Here is a 14128-nt window from a genome sequence, read left to right on the forward strand (position 1 = left end):
AAAAGATGCAGAAGATCTTAATCCTCATGCTACCCTTGCCCACGTTGTACAGCTGAGAAAACTGAAACTCGAGTTGAAGTGTGCCCTTAACGAGCACACTTATCTAAGCCCCACAATAACCCTAATATCCACATGCTAGTTATGAGCAGAGTGTGGCTCAAAGGTTACACAACAAGCAAGAAGAGGCTGAATTTGAGCCAGCTTAGTTGGTCTATGCCCTGGTCTTCTAAATCCCAGAATGGGACCCAGAATTCAGAGTACGGCCGAACTATCAGGCTATACCTTAACGCTAGTCCTGTGCATTAATGTCCAGTTAGAAGCATCTCCTCACCAGGAAACAATTTTGAAAAAGTGCCAATACCCCAGTACTGTGCCAGGAGCTTTAGATGCTATTTCGTTTACGATTCCCACTAAGTTACAGATAGTATTCTTACAAAGGTTGACAAACTGTGGCTCAGAGAGACTCGGTAACTCGCTCAAGGACACAGAGAAGTTGCAGAGTTAATATTAGAATTTAAAAGAGTCTCAGCGAATCTGTGCTGCCCCCTGGTTATCATGGAGAGTTGGGTTAAGTCTGCAAATCAATACACAGGGGAAAACGCTCAAGAACTGCTATTAAGGATCTGTTCAGAGCACTGACAGTGTCAGCCAGTTATCTCCTAAATGTTCCTATTTATTTACTCCCCAGGACGAAAGAATGAGACAATAGGGCTCCCACGCAGCAGTGCCCTGAGTTCTACCTACTGTATACACGAAGCAGGTCCAGGCACAGGCACTAGATAAAGACCCCAAACAGGTAAGAGTCGTTTCTGGCAAAGCTCCTTGGACGACCTAGCAAATGCCCCCAGAGATCCGGCGCTCCTGCTAAAGCGTACCGATTGCTCGCAGGGCCTCAGCAGTTGGAACTTTCTCAAGTTCACTTTGAGTCTCTCCGTTCTACTCCTTACCCTGGGTGACTGTCCTACAGTAGACCGTCCAGAACCCAGCTGTGCACCGCCCCCAGCAACTCCTACCTAACTCGCGGGTGCTCGTCCCCACGTTCCCCCAACCCGGTCACCGCCCCCCACCCCCCGGGAGACCGGGAGACCAGCAGCTGGCCCCACGCGGCAGCTGGCACGGAGTCCCGCGAACCGCCAAACAGCCGGGTAGGCTCAGGGTTGTCCGTGGCGAGGGCCCCGTACCGAAGAGGAAGCCGAGGACGAAGAGGCAGGCGGCCAGCACCAGGGCCCCAGCGCACAGCCAGCGCGCGCGGCGCCAGGCGACAAAGGTCGACTCGGTTTCGCGCAGGGGGATTCCACATCTCACCGTGTGGCCCGCGGGGCCTCCGGGGACCGGTGCCTCTGCGGTGCGCCCCCGCTGCTGCCTCGCGAGCGAAGGGGCAAAGGCTTCCTCCTTCGAGGGCCGCTCTTAGCAGTTCTGCAGCCTAGAGTCCACTCGCACTCCCAGGGCACTCCCAGTTTCTCCGACCCTGAAAGTATTTCTAGTTTACTCTCAACCAATCCCGGAGAGCAAGAGGCAGCATCAGTCCCCAGAAGAAAAAAACCCGGCACCTTCGGAGGGGTGCTTAAAAAAAAAAAAAAAAAAAAGTTTAGCTTGAAAATTTCTAGCCCTTATTTTAAAATAAAAGGAAAAGAAGGAAGAAAGGGAAGGAGGAAGCAAAGAACAAACTCTTCTCCTTTCTCCACTTCCAGACCACAAATCGATTCAGAAAAAGAACACTAAGTACCCCGTAATTCAATAGAACGATTCTCTTTTGTCTGTCTAGGAAAATGCATGTTCCAGGCAAGTTGGTAGACTAAACTATTCCTCAAGAACTTTTTTCAGATCCGAAATCCTATTAAATACTATTATAGCCCTAAAAAGAGTAAATTCAAGTAGAAAACGGTGGTGTCCAGTTCTGGCACTGCTTTGGATATTCAGGGAGTGAATTTTGGTGTCAATACCAGTTACCACTGTGCTCTTTTTCCTAATGAAGATCATTGATACTTATCAATTATTAGAGAATTATTCCTCCCTTTACATAGCACAACCATTTTTAAAGAAATATTATTGGAATTTACTGAAGGCAGAGAGTACATCTCTTTTTATATCAGAGCTGCCCTTGGCACTCTCTTACACTGTGGGTATGAAATCAGTCTTTGTTGAGTTAACCTGAAGAGTCAATCACACATAAATCTACCCCTGTTATAAGTTCTTAAAAAATTATAACAATGATACCTAAAGGAGGACAATAACTACATGCTTTATAAAATCAACGATGTTTTTATAATCTGTAAAGGAGACTGCATGCATGGCCTCTAGCTAGGAGTGCTTTATGGAAGTATTGCATTTAAAAGAATCGTGAAGTACCAGCAGAGTTTGAACCAGGGGAGATGAGAGGAAACTTTGGGTCTGGGAGCCAGAGCGATAGTCAAGGAATGGCAGATAGTTTGCTTTGGGAAAGGGAGCGAACAGGGAGAGAGCGAGGAGACACGGGGCTACATCATAGAGAATGTTGGGTACTTTGATAAAGAATTTCTGAGCTAAGTGAAGTGATGTGGGAAAATTAAAATGTTAACAGTGAACCAAGACAACTACTAGATAATTTAGGACAGGAAAGGAAGGAGTTTCTTCAGCCCTTTCTAACAATAGCTTATATTTATTAAATGTCTCCTAATGTTCCTATTGTTAAATCTAACCAAGAATGGTGGAAGAATAATACTTACTGAGCACTTTCTGAATGAGCCACTTTATATACATCAACTCGTTTAATCATCGGCACCCTTCGTGGTTGATACTATCACCCTTCCCATTTTACATGTAGGAAAACTGAAATTTAATGAGATGAGATAAATCACTCAAAGTCACAAAGCTAAGACAAAATCCAAAGTGTGCCTTACTCTAAACCACTGTACTGCCTCCCTTGAGCATGGGCTGCATTTGCTAAGCTCTTTGCTTGTATTGGGAGAAACACTGGGCTTGGAGTTGGAAGACTTGGACTTAAGCTTTGGATCTGGTCCTGTCTAAGCCTTGTACCCTGGAGAGTCACATATTCGGTTTACCTGAATGTATCTTCTCATTTGTAAAATATAGGATCATCTAATAACATTATTAAGTACCATCTGTTAATAAAGATGTTCTGAAGGTCAGATGCGAGTATAATTGAAGGAAATTATATTTATTAAATATAAGAAGGGTTTTGAACAATGTCACAACTACCTAACAATTTAATTAATACCCTTATGGTGAGCTGGGCTACATTTGAAGAAATCAGAGAACAAATGAACATCTGTCAAATCTTATTGAAAGGATTCGTTCTCTCCTCATGAAGCTTACAGTTTAGTGGGGAAAACATAGCTTTAAGAGTAATTAATGACTGATTAATATTATGAGCACATTCCACATGGCAGGCACTTGCTATATGCTTTACAGAATTATTTCATTTAATTATCAGGATTTAGCCCAAAAGAATTTGAAATATCTAACAGGTGGTTTTGCAAGCCACACTAGATTTTTCTTTTCTTTTCTTTTTTAAGATGCTCTCTTTTATTTATTTATTTATTTATTATTTTTGGCTGCATTGGGTTTTCGTTGTTGCATGCAGGCTTTTTCTAGTTGCGGCGAGGAGGGGCTACTCTTCCTTGCAGTACGCAGGATTCTCACTGAGGCAAGCCACACTAGATTTTTCTGTTGCTACTATTTCTCTTTTACAGCTGAAGAAACTAAGCTTTAATGAAGTTGATTAACACCCACCCTCCCCCCAAAAAAACCTGACACATGTTTGCTTTGATAAGCATTAGATCACACTGTACTTCCTTCTTCGACTATTGAGGAAAGTTTGTAGATGACTCTTCATATAATGACTTGTAGAAGAAGAAGAATGCCAGACCCAGTAAGATACATTCTTATTTTTCTTGACTGTAACATTTATCATACTATATTGTAACTGTGTTTACTTGTCTATCTTCCTGGATACTGTGAATTTTTTTTTGAGGTCAAGGACTTTATTTGATACATATTTATACCCATAATTCCTGGCACAAGATAGCTAGGAATGGATATTTGTTTCAATTAACGAACAGGTGAATGATTAAACAGAAAAAAAAACTTTAATGTTAGAAAGGAAAACTATTTGTTTGATAATTCACTATGTATTATGTCACCTAATGACAAATGAAAAATCTGACATCCCTACATCTTGCCTCGGTGCCTACTTGAGATTTCAAAAACATTGGTTTCATACAATACTCTACCCAACCCTGCACCATTTACTTCCTTCACACATTCATTATGACTCATAAACTCCCAAGGAAAAATGAATACAACATCTGTTTAATAATGCTTTATTTTTGAAAGTGTCCAAAATTGCAAATGAACTCGTCTATGTGGACATCTTATTTCCACTTTCATATGCATAACTTCTTATATGGACGTATTATTTCCACTTTCATATGCATAATTTTTTCTCTCTTTAAAGATCCTGCTTAAAAATACCTATGTTGTGAAGTCTTCTTGATATTCATAGACATTTGCTACTAATACACTGATCTCTACTTTTCCTTAATTTTGTGTCAGCCTTTTGTTACACATGTTACTCTCTTATTCCCTTTCAGATTTTAAGCTTCTTGGTGTCAGGAACCATATCATGTTCCTGTCTAGTTTCCAGAGTTATCACAATGCCTCGCATATAGAAACCTCCTTTTGAATGAATGGATGACATTATGCTAAGTAAAGAAGCGATTATGAGGTATAAGAGATCATTACTGTTACTGAAGAACTTTACTCAAAGGGGGAAGACAGGACCTAAACGGAAAGATAAATAACAATACCAGAAAGCAGAGATTATGACCCAAAAAGAACAGCAATAGCTTGTGCTCAGGAAAGCATTCTGGGCTCCTTGTTTGTACCTAATGACTCATATTAACCTCATTAGCTTTTGTTTGAAGAACACCTTGAAATATTTCATAGTGCCATACGCCCATCCATACACAAAAAATGTGTGGCTTTACTTTGTAGGTAGGTAGATAAGGTAAAATGTGACCTGATCATCCTCTTCCTCTCCCAGTGCAGGAAATAAGAGATTCAGAATAGAAATATTAAACGAAGGAAACGTAATACACTTGTATCTGCTACTAGTTATCAGCTCTTACAGAATCTCTAGACTGAAAGCTCCAAAGAGGAAGGGCTGTGCCTGACAGAGCACTTGGCACATAATACTTATACGATAAATACCTTTAAATGATTGAACAGTACAGCAACTATTAGATGATGAATAGTTATTACCTAGTTACAAAACTCTTTTAAACAATAGAACAGTAGAGTACAAAATGAAACTATTTAACTTTAATTCAGTAAAGAGAGAAAGCATTTTTGTCCTTTACTAATATATACTCATTTAGATATTTTATTCAGTCTGAAAGGCATCTCTTAAAATTATCAACATGGGTCAAGTACTGGGCTGGGTCACAGAAACACCAAATAATAAGATCTTTTTTTGCTTAAGCTGCGATTTCTGACTCTCTGAACTGTAAGGTTTGGTAAAAGCAGATGCTCAATAAATAGTAGCTATTATGATTCCCTACCTAAGACTGGCTAGAATTGAATATATATAAATCAGTACAAAATAGCTGTGCTGGCTAACCAGCTTGGAGAGAATGTGTATAATCCAACCTTGTTAGGCTGAAATGATTTAAAACAGTCTTGACCAAGAACTCTTGGAATACTGCTGTCAACTCAAGTGGCAGGAAGCTTGAGAGCTCAAACAGAACAATGTTGTCAGATTAATTTCCCAAGGTCTCTACTCTGTTTTTGATTTCCCAACTCAGAAACCTTAAGTGGAATCCAGTGCACTATATAGTGATTCTAAATTCCTTAACAAAGCAGTGCAGGCTATCTAGATTTTGGATTCTTTTTGGCAACATCCTCCATTAACCTCCCTGTCATGTACTCTAATGTAATTTCCTTAGTCTTGCTAACCTTCAGTTTACTCATCTATAAAATAGTAATAATACAAGTTCCTGTTGCACGCGGTGGTTAAAAAAGGTTAGCAGACAAGCCTGTCACTTAGATCACTGTAAGTGAATAAGAGATGCTGTCATTACGTATTTCAAAAAAATCATGTAAAATCGTTATCTTATTTGACCAGATTATTTTAAGTAAACGTCATATATGTACTTAGAAATCTCCTGTGTTTAAAACCAACACATTATCATTACGCTAACCTACGCTTAAGAAGAAACTATTCTTATGAGAACAGTAAAAAAATATATTCCAAAGAGTAAAATGAGATACTTTATGCATAATACTAATATTTCTTTCATAAGTTGAAAGTGATTAGATCAGTCAATATGGCAATAAGGACAAGATAAATCTGTCTTTGTACAGACATGAACTAAATCAAAGAGTATTACACTCATCTCTGGAATATGTTTGAAAGAAAACAATTAAAATTATTTTAGGTCCTTTATCCCCAGGCTCTAATACATATTTACTTTTTAAAAATACTTTAATGTTCTAAAAAAAAATACTTTAAAGCTTCATGACAAAGGAAACCATAAACAAAGCAAAAAGGCAACACACAGAATGGGAGAAAATATTTGCAAATGAAATGACCGACAAGGGATTAATCTCCAAAATATACAAACAGCTCACGCAGCTCAATATCAAAAAAACAAACAACCTAATTAAAAATGGGCAGAAGATCTAATTAGACATTTCTCCAAAGAAGACATACAGATGGCCAAGAAGCACATGAAAAGATGCTCTAACATCTTTACTAACAATTAGAGAAACACTAACTAGAGAAATGCAAATCAAAACTACAATGAGATATCATCTCACACCGGTCAGAATGGCCATCATCAAATAATCTACAAACAATAAATGCTGGAGAGGGTTTGGAGAAAAGGGAACCCTCTTGAACTGTTGGTGAGAATGTAAATTGATACAGCCACTATGGAGAGCAGTATGGATGTTCCTTAAAAAACTACAAATAGAACTACCATACGACCCAGCAATCCCACTACTGGGCATATACCACGAGAAAACCATAATTCAAAAAGAGTCATGTGCCAAAATGTTCATTGCATCTCTATTTACAATAGCCAGGACATGGAAGCAACCGAAGTGTCCATCAACAGGATGAATGGATAAAGCAGATGTGGCACATATATACAATGGAATATTACTCAGCCATAGAAAGGAACGAAAGTGAGTTATTTGTAGTTAGGTGCATGGACCTAGAGCCTCTCATATAGAGTGAAGTTAAGTCAGAAAGAGAAATACAAATACTGTATGCTAACACATATATATGGAATCTAAAAAAAAAAAAAAAACTGTCATGAAGAAACTAGTGGCAAGATGAGGATAAAGATGCAGACCTACTAGAGAATGGACTTGAGGATATGGGAGGGGGAAGGGTAACCTGGGACAAAGTGAGAGAGTGGCATGGACATACATACGCTACAATCGTAAAATAGATAGCTAGTGGGCAGCAGCCACATAGCACAGGGAGATCAGCTCAGTGCTTTGTGACCACCTAGAGGGGCAGGATAGGGAGGGTAGGAGGGAGGCAGTTGCAAGAGGGAATAGATGTGGGCACATATGTATAACTGATTCACTTTGTTATAAAGCAGAAACTAACACACCATTCTAAAGCAATTATACTCCAAGAAAGATGTTTTAAAAAAAAAAGAAATATAGGTCTCAATCAAGTTTCTAGACACTGGTTAGCAAACAAAATCTATAGATCCCATACACCAGTTAACAATCAATTATAAAGTGAAAGAGTAAAAAGGTTTTAATCCCTTTAATAACAGAAATACATGGCCCCAATGAAGAAATCTAAAAATGATATGCATGCAATGCTTATACTTTAAATGCATAAATAAATGTGAATTTTACCAGGGGAAAAAAGTTGCTTTCTGGTATAAAATGTCATCCTTTTCATCTTTATGCTTTAAAGGAAAAAAAAAACAGGCCAAAACAGTGCCTGCCTTCTGCCAGTCTAAATTCTTAATTCCAAATGATGATACACAGGACCCAGAAAATGGTTTCCTTGAAGGATTCAGCCTCTGAATGAAACAGGCTGTGCTCAAAGTCTGGCTATATATGTCCCACACCAATTTCAATTCAATCAGTACCACCCCAAATCTAATACCCTCATATCTAATCAAAATCTCTAATTTGATCCCACATATTTTTCAAGTGCCTTCCAACTGACACACTCCTTACCCAGTTCTAGAAACCCTCTCATTCCCATTAGATCACAGTTCACTAAATGAGGTGCTTTTTCCTGAAAATCTTTGTGATTTTTACCAAGAAAATATTAAGAAAAATATTAACTTCACAAGTAGGAAAATAGTTTAAAAATAAAAACTCAAGGAAAGGATATCCCAATGTATAGTACCCTCTCTCTCGCTCTCTCTCTATATATGCATAAATAGTGTCATTTTTTAAAACTTCTGGTAGGAAAATAACTCTTTTGCTCATAAGCACAAATTACAGAAATAAAGTGACCTACCTTCTACCAACAAAATCCTGATTCCAGTTGGAGATATTCAAGGACCCAGAGAGAGAGAGACAGTGTTCTCTGGGCAGCTGGCCTCCAAATGCAGACCCATGTCCTGACGGCTCTGGCTTTCTACCTGGGCAAAGGTATAATTTGATCAGCACCAGTCAACGGTAATTGCTCTCGTTGATCAGCCCACTTTGTCTGCGCCCCTTTGAGTTTTTAAACCAGTCTTACAGAGCAAACTAAGAGGTTGCAAATAAAAGGAGTGGGAAAGTCAAACCAAGCAATTATTAAACTAAAGAAACCTGGTCTAGCAGCAATTAATATCGAATGTATTTATAAGGTAAAAGAAGGGCAGCTTTAGTTATGAAAAAGAAAAACTCGTGGGAAAGATTACAATGATGCACTTTACGCACCTAGACACATAGCACTGAGACACAGAACACAAAGACTGAGAATTATAAGGTAAAACTGACATATCTGCAATCATTGTGTGAGGTTTTATTTTCAAACACCGTTCTTCCAGAAACTGATACATGAGGACAGAAGAAAATTAATACTGTTATAAAAGTATAAACAATATAGTTAACAACTTTGACTGTATTTCCTGCAGCAACCACATAGCAAAATGCTTTTCAACACATATAAAACATTTACAAAAATATACCGCTGTTAAGACCACATAATAAATCTCAATAAAAATTCCACAGAATCTACATATTGAGTACCCTCTTAATCAATCTTTTATTTCAATCATGAAATAAAATTGAAAGTCAATAATGAAAAATGGGAACACCACCATATTTATTTAAAAATGAATATCCACATAACATCTACAACAATATCCATATAATAGCTAAAAATCTATTGATTTTTCTGTTGTCTGCAAGTAGTTAGTAAAAACTAAACCAAAATACCTCAGAATTATTTGAAAGAAAAAAAAGATAAAAATGATAAAACAATTCAAAAAACAAAAGGGAAAACAACCATATACAAAAACATAAATGATTAATAAAATAGAAGTCTGTTACTTAAAAGATAAAATAAAGAAAGAACTGGTTAATAAATTATATAGTACTCCCTGCTACAGGAAGAGAGTGCTCCCTGCGTGGGAGAAGCTGGTGCAGAGTGGCAAGTGGTGATGGGACTCGGGGAGGGGTAGTCATTTTATAGAGGTGGACCCTGCCAAACCCCATTTTAACCAGGTCAACATCAAGAGTCATAAACTGGGAATTCCCTGGCCGTCCAGTGGTTAGCACTCCGCGCTTTCACTACCTAGGGCCCAGGTTCGATCCCTGGCCAGGGAACTAAGATCCCACAAACTGCGAGGTGTGGCTCCTCCAAAAAAAAGCCATAAATTACTTTAATAGTATATGTCCTTGATATGATGTGATTAAAATGTGACAAAATTCCCTCCGTAATCTTCCTCAAAGAAAACAGAGAAACTCAAGATAATCATAAGAAAAGCATCAAATTCCAATAGAGGGGCATCCTCCCCCAGACTGTCAGGTTTCTATACAATCTTTTGGTCAAAAACAAGGAAAGTCTGAGAATCTGTTACAGCCAAGAGAAACCTAAGGAGACATGAAAACTAAATGTAATTTGATATTTTAGATGAGATCTTGGAACAAAAAAAGGACATTCCGTAAAATGTGAGGAAATCTGACCTTTAGTAGACAGTAACATATTGACATTGGTTCATTAATTGTCATCAATATACCATGGGAATTAAGATGTTACTAAAAGGGGGACATGCGAGTGGCGTCGGGTCAATACTCCCTGATCCACGTGCTCAATGCTTTGTAAATCTAAAACTGCCCCAAAATTTAGGTATTACTAAATATTGTAAATAATAAACAAACAGGAGAAGGCATCAATAAACAATATTAGAATGAAAAAAATTTGAAACATAATCTGAGTTTTGGAAACAGTCTACCAGACAGCACATTATAAACCAAATGATTCTATGAACCACTATGTGGCATAATCTTTTAGAGCACTTTTAAAAATATTTTAGATTATGAAATATAAAGTGTTCACAGAAATCTATAAAGCATACATGTACACTTCAACAAATAACTATAGAGTAAGCAGAAGTGGAACCAGTACCCAGGTCAAGAAATGCAATATTGCCAGGCACCTGGCTGCCTGACTTGTGCTCTTTTGCCCAGATTACAGCCCCTTCTGCCTCCTGGACTGACCTTATCCTAACTATTCACATAGTAATTTTGGTAAACATTATAAAATTAAAACTCTGTCCATTTTTGAAAACTTTATATAACCTTGAAGAATCACAATTTATGTCCTTTAGTGTATTTTTGGTGTAGTTTTTCATCACTTACGCCTTTGCATGCAGCTGGACTTTTCTGTTTCAGTACTGTAAAGTATTCAACCATATAATCGCGTTGGGCCGGGTCCTGTGAGAAGGGTGTCTGTCGCGCTTCTGGGGCGAGCTCTCTCCTTCCGGAGCCCGATGGACAAGCCTGGGGGCGGCAGAGGTTTGCCCCGGCTGTGGCCAAGAACGCTCCTGTGGGCCGTGTTCTTACCCATACCGCAGACCCCCGGCCCACCCCCCGCCCAGTCGTGGACTTGGCGGCTCGTGGAGCGCCTCCGTGGGCCCAAAGGGGAGAGTCGATCGGTGGGGGATGACGCACCGTCGGTGAGAAAGCCTTCTCTAGCTGTCCGAGAGGGAGCCTTGGGGTACCGGACCCCCAGCCGCTGCCCCTCTCAAGCGTGCAGTGGTCACGGTCGCGACTGCCAGAACACGTGGGCAGAGCCCCTCGCCTTCGCTGTAGGGCTTGCGCCGGCCCTGTGGTGGAGCCGAGCGCCGCTCTTTGCCTGCCGCGGGCTGCGCCTTCCCGCTCTGAGTCGTGGGAAGGTCCCGCCAGGCCTGCGTCCGGCGCGGGGCCGCGCGTATGCGTCTGCGTGCGCGTGCGGTGACCCCGTTGGCTAGCCCAAGGGGGCGTGGACGCCCGGATGTCCCGGGTCCCCAGTCCCGCAGCCGCGAGGAGCCCGTCGTGCCTGCCCTCTCCGCGAGTCGCAGCCGGTGGCGGTGTGTGGGAACGGTGCGGGTCGCCTCGCTCGGGAGCGTTTCCCTGGGGCGCGAGCACCGGGGGTCGGACTTAGATGAAGGCGGATCTGGCGAGGACGGAAAGGTTGAGTTTGGGTGGATGGGTCCCCCCGTGCCACGCGGGGGGACCGTCGCACGCGGGCCCTGGCGGCGGGACCGGGTCGTGGGAGGTCCCAGGGTGGCTGGGCCTGGCCGGCGTCTCAGGCGTCGTGGGACCGCCTTCGTGTGTGTGGCGGTGGGACCCCGCACTTGTTTTCCTGGTGGTCCGGTAGTGTCTCGGCCCTTCCTCTCCCTGGGCAGCGCCCCGCGCCCCTGCCCCGCGGCCCTCGCCGTGTGTGCGTGCCGCCACCTCCCCGTCGCCGCCGGCCCTCACCCGCCCCCACCCCTCCGCGCCCCATTCCCCGTCTGGGACCGAGCCGGCCTCGCCCACGTGAGGGTGTCGCCCCCCCGCCCACGGTCCTCAAGGACAACGGCATTCCCTTCGGTCGGGTCACTCAGGAGGCTGGAGAGTTCATAGTGACGTTTCCCTATGGCTACCACTCTGGCTTCAACTGCGCGGAAGCCATCAATTTTGCCACCCAGCGCTGGATCGATTATGGCAAAGTGGCCTGGGAATAGGGCTCTGCATGACGTTTGGAAAGATCTTCGTCAAAATAAGGGAGATTTCAGGTGAGCACCCTTAGGATATTAAAAATGGGTGGTTGGGTGGGGACTCTAAAAGGGACCTATAATTACCAGCTGCGAAGGGAGTTGGATGTTAGAATAGTAACATTAAGACCAGAGCTTTGTATGGTACTGACATTGTCTGTATGTGTGTGTGTGTGTGTCTTCTGTTTCCTGAAGCAATATGGAATGGAGACTTTGTTTTCTTGGAGCAGCACGGAAATAGGAAGGTGGGGAGGCTTTATCTTCCTTTCCAGCCAGGCTTGGAGATGCAACAATAAGATGAGTGTGGGCATGAAGAGGTGAGGAAGATGGGCCGTGTCCCTGGCATGCACTGTAGAGAAGAAAGGAGACTTGGGGAGGTCTGCATTGTCACCAGACTGTGAGGCCCCCTTCCCTGGCCCCTCTCCAGAGCTGCAGAAGCTTTCCTTCCTCATCATGGCAGAGAGAGTTGACCTCCAGGGGAAGCTGACTCTGTCCATTATGAAGTTTTGTCCTTGGTATGGGAAATTCCGGAAAGGCTATTACTCTGGATAGTAATAACAATTCTCTATGCAGTTCTCCTTCCCTATCACCTCCCCTGCAGCCTCTTATTTTTCTTTTAATGGTGAAGTAAATAACTGTGATGCTGTTGATGTGGTTTTGTGTTGTCCCTGCAGCCACAAACTCAGTCCAACCATGGACCCACTCTGTATGCATATGTGCAAAGTTGAATCTGAAGCGTGATGTCTTTCGTAAAGCAAACTTTTCCATAGTCACTGCTTTGAGCTTTCCAGCAGTTACTTAGAGGGGAGAGCTGAACTTAGAGTCAGCAGAAATGGCATTCAAACCTGCGCTTTGCTACTTTCTAGTCGTGGGACCTTCAGCCAAAAAATCATTGATTTTCTCTGAGCCAGAATTATAGTGCGAGAATTTTGTGACGATACTGGGGATGTAAATGTGACAGGCATGTAAGAGGTGCTCAGTTAATTTGATGTGCATTCAGACACTCTCCTGGCCTCTAGGGCCAGCCCAATGCCTAGGACATCCACTCGTATTCTTTCTGTGATGCTTAGTTCTACTGTTGTGTTCCTCACCACACCCCCAGGCTTACACGTTACTTTTCTTTTAATTAATAGACTTTATTTTTGCAGAGTACTTCGCAACAAAATTAAGTGGAAAATACAGGGGATTCCAAAATACTCGTTCCCAGGCTTCTCCACCAGCATCCACACCAGAAAGGAACATTTGTTACAATCGAAGAACCTGCGCTGACACCTCATTATCACCCAGAGTCCTTAGTTTAATTTATTCACTCTTGGTGTTGTACAGTCTATGGATTTGACCAGTGTATAATGACATGTATCTACACTTATAATACCATACAGAATAGATTCATTGCCTAAAAATCCTCTGTGCTCTGCCTAATCATCCCCCCGTCCCCGACCCCGACAACGACTGATCATTTTACTGCTTCCATAGTTTTGTCTTTTCCAGATGACTTCTTTCTCGTAGTAATATGCCTTTATGTTTCCTCCACGTTTAGTGGTTTTATAGCTCATTTCCTTGTATTGGTGAATAATATTCCATTGTATGATGTATGACCCTTTATTTATCCAATCATGTGCTGAGGGACTTCTTGGTTGCTTCCAATTTTTTCTGCAATTATGAATACAAGTACTATAAACATTTGTGTGCAGGTTTTGGTGTGGATGTAAGTATTCAGCTCATCTGAGTAAATACCAAAGAGTGCAACTGCTGAATTATATGGTGAGACTATATTTAGTTTTGTAAGAAACTACAAATTTTTTTTTTTTTTTTTTTTTTTTTGCGGTACGCAGGCCTCTCACTGCTGTGGCCTCTGCTGTTGCCGAGCAAAGCCTCCGGACGCGCAGGCTCAGCGGCCATGGCTCACGGGCCCAGCC

General features: G+C 41.8%; 1 pseudogene; it reads right to left on the minus strand.

Moving 5' to 3' along the window:
- LOC109552305 (lysine-specific demethylase 4D-like) overlaps nt 1–14128 on the minus strand; it is a 359102-nt pseudogene that overhangs the window by 24825 nt on the left and 320149 nt on the right.

The sequence above is a fragment of the Tursiops truncatus genome, chromosome 8, assembly GCF_011762595.2.
Source record: "Tursiops truncatus isolate mTurTru1 chromosome 8, mTurTru1.mat.Y, whole genome shotgun sequence".
Taxonomy (NCBI): Eukaryota; Metazoa; Chordata; class Mammalia; order Artiodactyla; family Delphinidae; genus Tursiops; species Tursiops truncatus.